The 7,556-nt window shown below is 37.7% G+C and overlaps 1 long non-coding RNA gene across 1 annotated transcript; it reads left to right on the top strand.

Moving 5' to 3' along the window:
- Positions 1 to 2,071: 2,071 nt before the first annotated feature.
- Positions 2,072 to 3,884, top strand: LOC145610669 (uncharacterized). The gene is made up of 2 exons (XR_014106303.1): positions 2,072 to 2,687; positions 3,696 to 3,884. It is a non-coding gene; the product is annotated as an uncharacterized LOC145610669 (long non-coding RNA).
- Positions 3,885 to 7,556: the final 3,672 nt, after the last annotated feature.

The raw sequence follows: 7,556 nt of genomic DNA, 5'->3' as shown, positions 1-7,556 counted from the left end.
ATCTTCAGTCGTTTACCTTTCCCCAAGGCCTCAACATTCCCCTCCACACGCTGCTGCAGAGGCTCGGCATCCCCTTCGACACCCTGCTGCTCACCCCTTGGTTGCTGCCCCGCAAGCGCACACCCCCTGCCAGCGTCCGCTGGGTTTGCTGCGGGCTGGACAGGGAATGTTCGGGGCTGTGCAGCGTCTTCAGCACCACCTGGCTGCTGCTGGGCTACGGGTTGTTGTTGGTGCTGCATCCCGGGCTCCTCATATGCAACACCCCACCCCTCATCATCACTATAAGCTTCATCTACCACCCCCAACCGAGGCTGCTCATGTACCCCCGTATTTGCCTTCACCGATTCTTCAATAAATGGGAAAGTACTCTCAAAAAATCGCACATCACGGGACACAAATAACTCCCCGGTCTCTAAATCAAGAACTCTCCAACCCTTTTTCCCAAACTGATATCCCAAAAAAACACACCTTCTGCTACGACTTGCAAATTTATCCCCCTTGCTCCTTTGATTGTGAGCATAGCACAAACAACCAAACACTCTAATATACTCATAAGACGGTGGTTTATTGAATAATATTTCAAAAGGAGTTTTGTTGTCAAGTAAAGGAGTTGGAGTTCTATTAATGAAATGACATGCTCCTAAAACACACTCACCCTAAAATTTTAATGGCAAAGTCCATTAAAATCTCAAAGCCCGGGCTACATTTAAAATATGTTGATGTTTTCTCTCTACTCTCCCATTTTGTTGAGGGGTTCCCACACATGATGTTTCAAAAATCATGCCATTAGAATGAAAATATTCCTTCAAATTATTAAATTCTATGCCATTGTCACTCCTAACAATTTTAATAACATGATCAAATTGTCTTTTCACCATTGCAACAAAATTCAAAAACATTAATTCAACCACTGTTTTATTTTTCAATAAATAAATCCACACTCCTCTAGAAAAATCATCAACTATTGTTAAAAAATAACGGGCACCACATGAAGAAGGGGTTTTATATGAACCCCATAGATCTATATGCACAAGTTCAAATATACGACTTGCTTTATTCTCACTAATTGGAAAACTACTTCTAGAATGTTTTGCACGAGGACAAACATCACAAACTTTATTATTTTTCCTAAAAGAACTACTCACATTCGGAATCATTCGCAACACTGACTCTGAGGGATGTCCCATCCGTTGATGCCATAATTCAAACGAAGAATCTCCTTCCACTGCTAGAACCTTCACTTGAGGAACACCACGGAATATATACAGTCCATCCTCGCGTTCACCCACACCAATCACCTTCCTCGTCTGTGAGTCCTGCATAACACATATTTTGTTAGTAAATTGCATCATACACTTGGATTCATCATTTAATTGAGTCGCAGAAATTAAATTGCAAGTTAATTGAGGAACATAAAGCACATTCTCGAGTTTTAAACCGCCCGGCAATATTACTGTCCCTAATACATCCGCATTCGCCGACTTTCCGTCTGGAAAACCTACGGGACAATTTTGTATTTTCTTCACGTTTTCAAGCAACGCCAAATCACATGTAACATGATTTGAGGCACTTGTATCCACAATCCAAGGTATATTATTTATCTTACCATGCAACTGCTTATTTTTCAAGATGTCCAAAATTTGTTGGACTTGAGTGACACTCACGCTAACCAAATTAGTTGATGCATTGTCAGTCGAGGAAGCTTGTGATTGTTGCTGTGAGGAGCCGCCAACTTTGTTTGCTCGCACGGGCTGCTGTTGGGACGAGGGTGCTGCTGAGTTGCTGCCATGGGTGCGAGCTCCTCCACGGCCAACCCCTCATCCTCCTCCACCGCGACCCCTGCCTCTTCCGCCACACTAGTAGAAAAATGCTCATTTACGTCGCCTTATTTGCGTCATTCATAGAAACAAATGACGCAAATAAGATATTTTGGCTTCGTTATAAGTAATTTGCGTCGCACATTTGTTATAGAGCGAAACAAAAGTTTGACATATTACAACTTACTTATATTTGCGTCGATTTTATATATAGGAATGACGCATATAATAATGGTATTTGCGTCGCTCGTTCATTGAGAATTGATGCAAATAACTTTGTGAGTCAATTGCGTCATTTCTTTCTTTACTGAGTGACGCAAATGACCATTACAATTTATAATAAATCTCGCTGCCTTCTGCCATTCAAACTTCAAAACTCCAAACCCTAGCAAATTTAACCCCAAAATTCCCAGAAATTCAACATCAAAACCCCAAAAATTCGATCAATAAAACCCCAAAATTCCCCTTTGCTGTTGTTCGACCACCAAAATATCAACGAATTAATAGCAATACCGCCAGAAATTCGACCACTGCTCGAAAATCCAAGATAATGTGAGGAAAAATCCCCTATATTCGAGCAAATCCAAGGCGAAATTCAATATTTTCGAGCAAAAAATCGACCCAAAACCCTCACAAAATACAACTGCAGAATATTGAGCAAAATTACCCTAAATTCCCGAGCATAATTGTGAGAAAATTTAAGTTTGAGTTTCGAATTTAGGGTTCATTTTTTGTTCTACGATTGCAGATTTTACACACAGATCTAAGCAAGAAGGTTAGATTTTCGTTCAAATTAGTGGCAATTTGTTATGATTCATATGGAATTTTTGCTCTATTGTTGGTGAAGTTGCAAAATTGATTTCAAGCAAGGTAAGACCTCTTCATCTCTTTTCTTATTTTTCAACACTTCAATCCACATAGATATTTACTTTGGAGTTAAATTTTAAATTAACTTAGTTTAATCTACTATTTAGTTGCTATTATTTGCACAAATTTTAAATTTACAAGCAAATGTCTAAATAACGGTTTTTTGGGGTTCATATTCGAATTTAGGGTTCATCAGTTGCAATATATATTGCGCACAAATCAAAGAAATCTATAATATATACTCGATTCTACGGAATTTTGATTCTGTTTTGGTAAATTTATGTAGTCAATTTCAACTAAGGTAAGATCTGTTCTGTGTTCTTACTGTTTTCATACTAGATGGAATTTAGAGTTCAATTTTGGATGAACTTAGTTTAATTTCACTATTTTGTTGTATTTTTTGCACGAATTTTAGATTTGCGGATGAATTTTTGGGTTTCATTAAGTTTTGATTTTACTATTTTATTGATTTTTCTTCAATTGACTGTATTTTTTTTTTTTTTTTTTTTTTTTTTTATGTTTTGCTGCTCATTTTACTGTTTTTTAAAGGGGTGAAAATTATTTCTAGTGAACATTGAATATATAAGAGGATGGTCATGTATGCAATTTTTGTAGCTCTTTGTTCCCCTGCTACTACTAAGCCCCTGCTTCTACTAAGAGAAGCTCTTTCCCATCTTTTTTGTAGCTCAAAAATGTTCCATGATATACTTAGTTGTGAATAGATAAACTATGATATAGTGTTTGTATTCAAATAATTTTACCATGTCGTTTTGTTAAAATTAAATGTATATATTTTGTGGTTTTTGTATCGAGAGATTTTGCAAAAGATACCCTTTAATTGAGATGAAGATGAAGACTTAGTTTAATTAGGGGAACAACTATTAGTATTTTTCTTGGAAAGGTAATGTAGTTGTTTAAATAATTGTAGAATTTTATTTTTTTTGCACCTTTGATGCTTAATTCTCATCTCTGATTGTTTATTGTTTATTGATCCATTATATTTGATTTCAGGAGCTGGTGACTTTAAACTGTTTATTTGCAAGAGAAAAATGAATTGGACTTCCATTATGGACTTGTTCGTGTTAGAGAAAATGAAAATTTTGTCCCTAAATTGATTTCTGCTGGCTTCAAATTCCATTTATTTATTGGATTATTTTGTTTTAGTTTCTAGGCTTGAAATGAACGCATTTGGTTTATCAACATTTGGGTTGGTCTGGCTTGTGTTGTTGATGATGAAAATGTCAAAATTGTCGAGTTGTAAACTTATTTGACAGGTTGCTAATACAAGGTGCCATCATTCCCAAATTAATGGGCAGACCAAAATACAAAGGAAATTCTGTCGAAATTAGTACTTGAACTTATTATTTTTATTATGATATTTGTATATTTGTATTATATGAAGAGATACAATTCAAAAAATATAATGTTTTTTTTTAATGTGTGGATTTAAAAAAATATTGTCATTTAAATCACTCTTTAAGAAGCAACGCAAATAGCTCATTTCCTTCCTCAAACCAGTCATTTGCGTCACTCGTTTATTAAAGAAGTGACACAAATAACAGAATATACTTTATGAAAAAAGTCATTTGCGTCACTCATTTAACAAACGAGTGTAGGGAATAATTTCAAGCCTTAATCCCACTAGCTTGAACCCCACTGTGATCATACACTAAAGTACGGTGGCGTCCAAAAGGGAAGAAGATAGAGCAAAAGAGTCGCCAACAAGTTTTTTAGAAACTTGTAAACCGTTCACGAGGTGAAGGTTACACCCCTTAACGATCCAAGAGATCGTCAACTCCATAAGGTCTTGAACCAAATAAGGGTTCGGGGATAAAGGTACAAATCCAACCTAAAAGAGATTGAACCTGCCCTAATAATAGGCCTACCCATAATCATCATAAATTATAACAATTATAACCATAATCATTTTCATGTTAATATTAAAGCATAATAAAAATAGTAAAATCCTAGGCATGATACTAACAAGATTAATAGCAAACCCTAGCATGTCACTAAGCAATAAAAATCAAATATTTAACCCTAACATGATACTAACATGAATAAATATTAGGAAGAACATAGGAAGCATCATACTTTTAATCGTACTTGATATTAAAGTTATCCTAGACATGATACTAGGGAGATCAAAACACCCTAACATAACATTAGGAACCATAATAACAACCTAAGCATGATTTCTACATAATAACATCAATAAAAACCATTAAAGTACTTACTTTGATGCCTCGTACCTCTTTCTAATAACAAAATACACATGTTAGTAACTTCAAGGAAAATAATAAACAAACAATTAAATTAAATAATTGAAATAGAGATTTGGGACCAAACCCTCAGAAATTAAACCTTTCACGTCTAGGGCGAAGGCAACTTCGAATATGGCTAGGTGTTTCTAAGTCTTGCAAATGCGGAATTTTGTATGTGAGAAAAGGCTAGTTTAGAAAAAGAGAGAGAGGGAGAATAATCAAGAAAATCTTGACGAGAGTTGGTGAATTGAAATAAGAATTGATGAAATCTGGTTGTAGGTGAATATTCGTGAGAATTGGTGAATGAAAACGGAGTTTTTAATACGATATTTATAGAGAAAATCAGCCAAAAAGATAAAATAAACAAAACAGAGTCTGACGCACAGAAAACAGAGCTGGCGCCACCCTTGGCTAACTGGCGCCAGGCACCAACACTAGCGCCAGGCGCCAATGGCTAGCGCCAGGCGCCAATGGCTAGCGCTAGGCGCCAGGCCTGGTTCCAGGCGCCAAGGTCTGGGGTTAGGCGCCAAGCCTGATTTTAACGCGTTTTCGAAAATCAGATAAATTTGCCGTAATGGAGGATAAAATCATATGATTTCCTCGAAAATGCTATTTGATTTTGATTAAAACTCTGAAAAGTCAAAAGTCAATTTATCAATGCTAATTGAATTAGGAATGAAAATAACCTTCTAGAAGATTCTAGAAGACCAAAACCATTCCTAATTGCATTAGGAATGATAAATCATATTAGGCCCTCCCCTAGATCATTGGGCCGTATATAAAGCTCATACCGGGCCCAGTTTAGTAAATTGGCCATAACTTCCTCAATATTCATCGGAATTGAGCTTATAATATATCGTTGGGAAGGTCTTTGCAAGCCCCATCCAACTACGCTACTATTGGACCCATATCATGGACCAACCAAATTGGATTGGCTATTTTCTTAAAATAAGTTTTCAAAAACAGAGAGAAGAGAAAAGAATTAAAACTTTCCGCAACACTAGACTTTCCACACTTTCGCTTCATTCGATTATGGTTCGACGTGAAAGGTACTCATCACTGGGTTTGGTTTTGGGGAGACACAAATGGGTGTCTACAGAAGCCCCCACTTTGACTGAGTTTGGAGAAACGTAAGTTTCGAAAACGAAAGTCAAAGTAGCGATAGGGACGGAGAATGATTCAGAACGTTCTGCGATCCTAAATCAATCTTGTAACTCCGATACCTGCAAACTAACGTTAGTTAAACAGATAAAAGAGTTAAGAAACGCGTATCTTGCACCGTCGAGCACACGTCTCTGAAAGTAACCGATTTGCTGCCGGTTTACTGTTTTGATGACCTTCTGCAAGCTAGAGAACGCCATCCCGCTTGAAAACCGCTACGCCTGTAACTGCTTCCAATTTGGAAAATTGCTTCGCCTGAAACGACCCTCCTCCGCATTGACAATATTCCACGTCCAAGGGAATATCATCGAAGATTGCTTCTCTTGAAACAAATCCTCATCTGTATTGATAATATTCCACGTCCAAGGGAATACTATCGAAGATTATTTCTCTTGAAACAATCCTCATCTGCATTGGTAATATTCCACGTCCAAGGGAATACTATCGAAGATTGCTTCTCTTGAAACAATCCTCAGTTGCTTTTTGACAACTTTCCACAATCTATGGAATGCCATCTTGCTGCTTGTTTTAACGATCTTCCGCAATCTAGGGAACGCTGTCGATCAATGTTGCTACATCTTGAGCCTTTTCTTGAGTCATAGTGACAACCTTTCCAATCATAGCAAAAGTCATCGAAGACCGCCTCATCATGAACCGCTCTTCTCATATCAACCTCCACAATCTTATTGAACGCCGTCGAAGACCGCCCATCTCGTGCTATCTTCTCAAATCTTGGGTGACAACCCTCCACAATCTTAGCGAATGCCGTCGAAGACCGCCCATCTCGTGCTATCTCCTCAAATCTTGGGTGACAACTTCCACAATCTTAGCGAACGCTATCGAAGACCGCCCATCTCGTGCTATCTTCTCAAATCTTTAGTGACAACTTCCACAATCTTAGCGAATGTCGTCGAAGACCACCCATCTCGTGCTATCTTCTCAAATCTTTAGTGACAACTTCCACAATCTTAGCGAATGTCGTCGAAAATAACTTTACTTGAAGTCATCCTCAGTTGTTGCGATAATATTCCGAAGAAAATTACAGAAGACCAACACTTGTCGATCTTTAAAGCTCGCTTTGCTTCTGCTAAAACCAGTATGTCGGTGTCGTGATGAGCCAATTCTTAGGCGCTTTAAGCTAAGTGAGACGATCTTTCATCAGGTCGACCACTTATTGTGATTGTAATCAAACTGACTACTTAATCATGTCAAAATTGCTTATAGGGGCTAACTGGCGTACCAAGGAACCCGAAATTGCTGTATGAGGTCGAAATCACCTTTTTGAGAGGCTTCGAGCTCTGTCGCTGCTGGAATATCTCTGGCGCCAAGAATTGACTCTGTCGCCGAACGCTGTGATAGGGTCTTCCCTATTCTGCTGCACCTGTATTTATTTTGACTATAGAACTTTGCCAATCCCTTTAATTATCTTAGGGTTGACCTAAGGTTT

The sequence above is a fragment of the Chenopodium album genome, chromosome 3 (genome assembly GCF_948465745.1).
Source record: "Chenopodium album chromosome 3, dcCheAlbu1.1, whole genome shotgun sequence".
In the NCBI taxonomy this organism is placed as follows: domain Eukaryota; kingdom Viridiplantae; phylum Streptophyta; class Magnoliopsida; order Caryophyllales; family Amaranthaceae; genus Chenopodium; species Chenopodium album.
The sequence above is the reverse complement of the archived record's forward strand: the minus strand, read 5'-3'. Positions and strand labels throughout refer to the sequence as shown.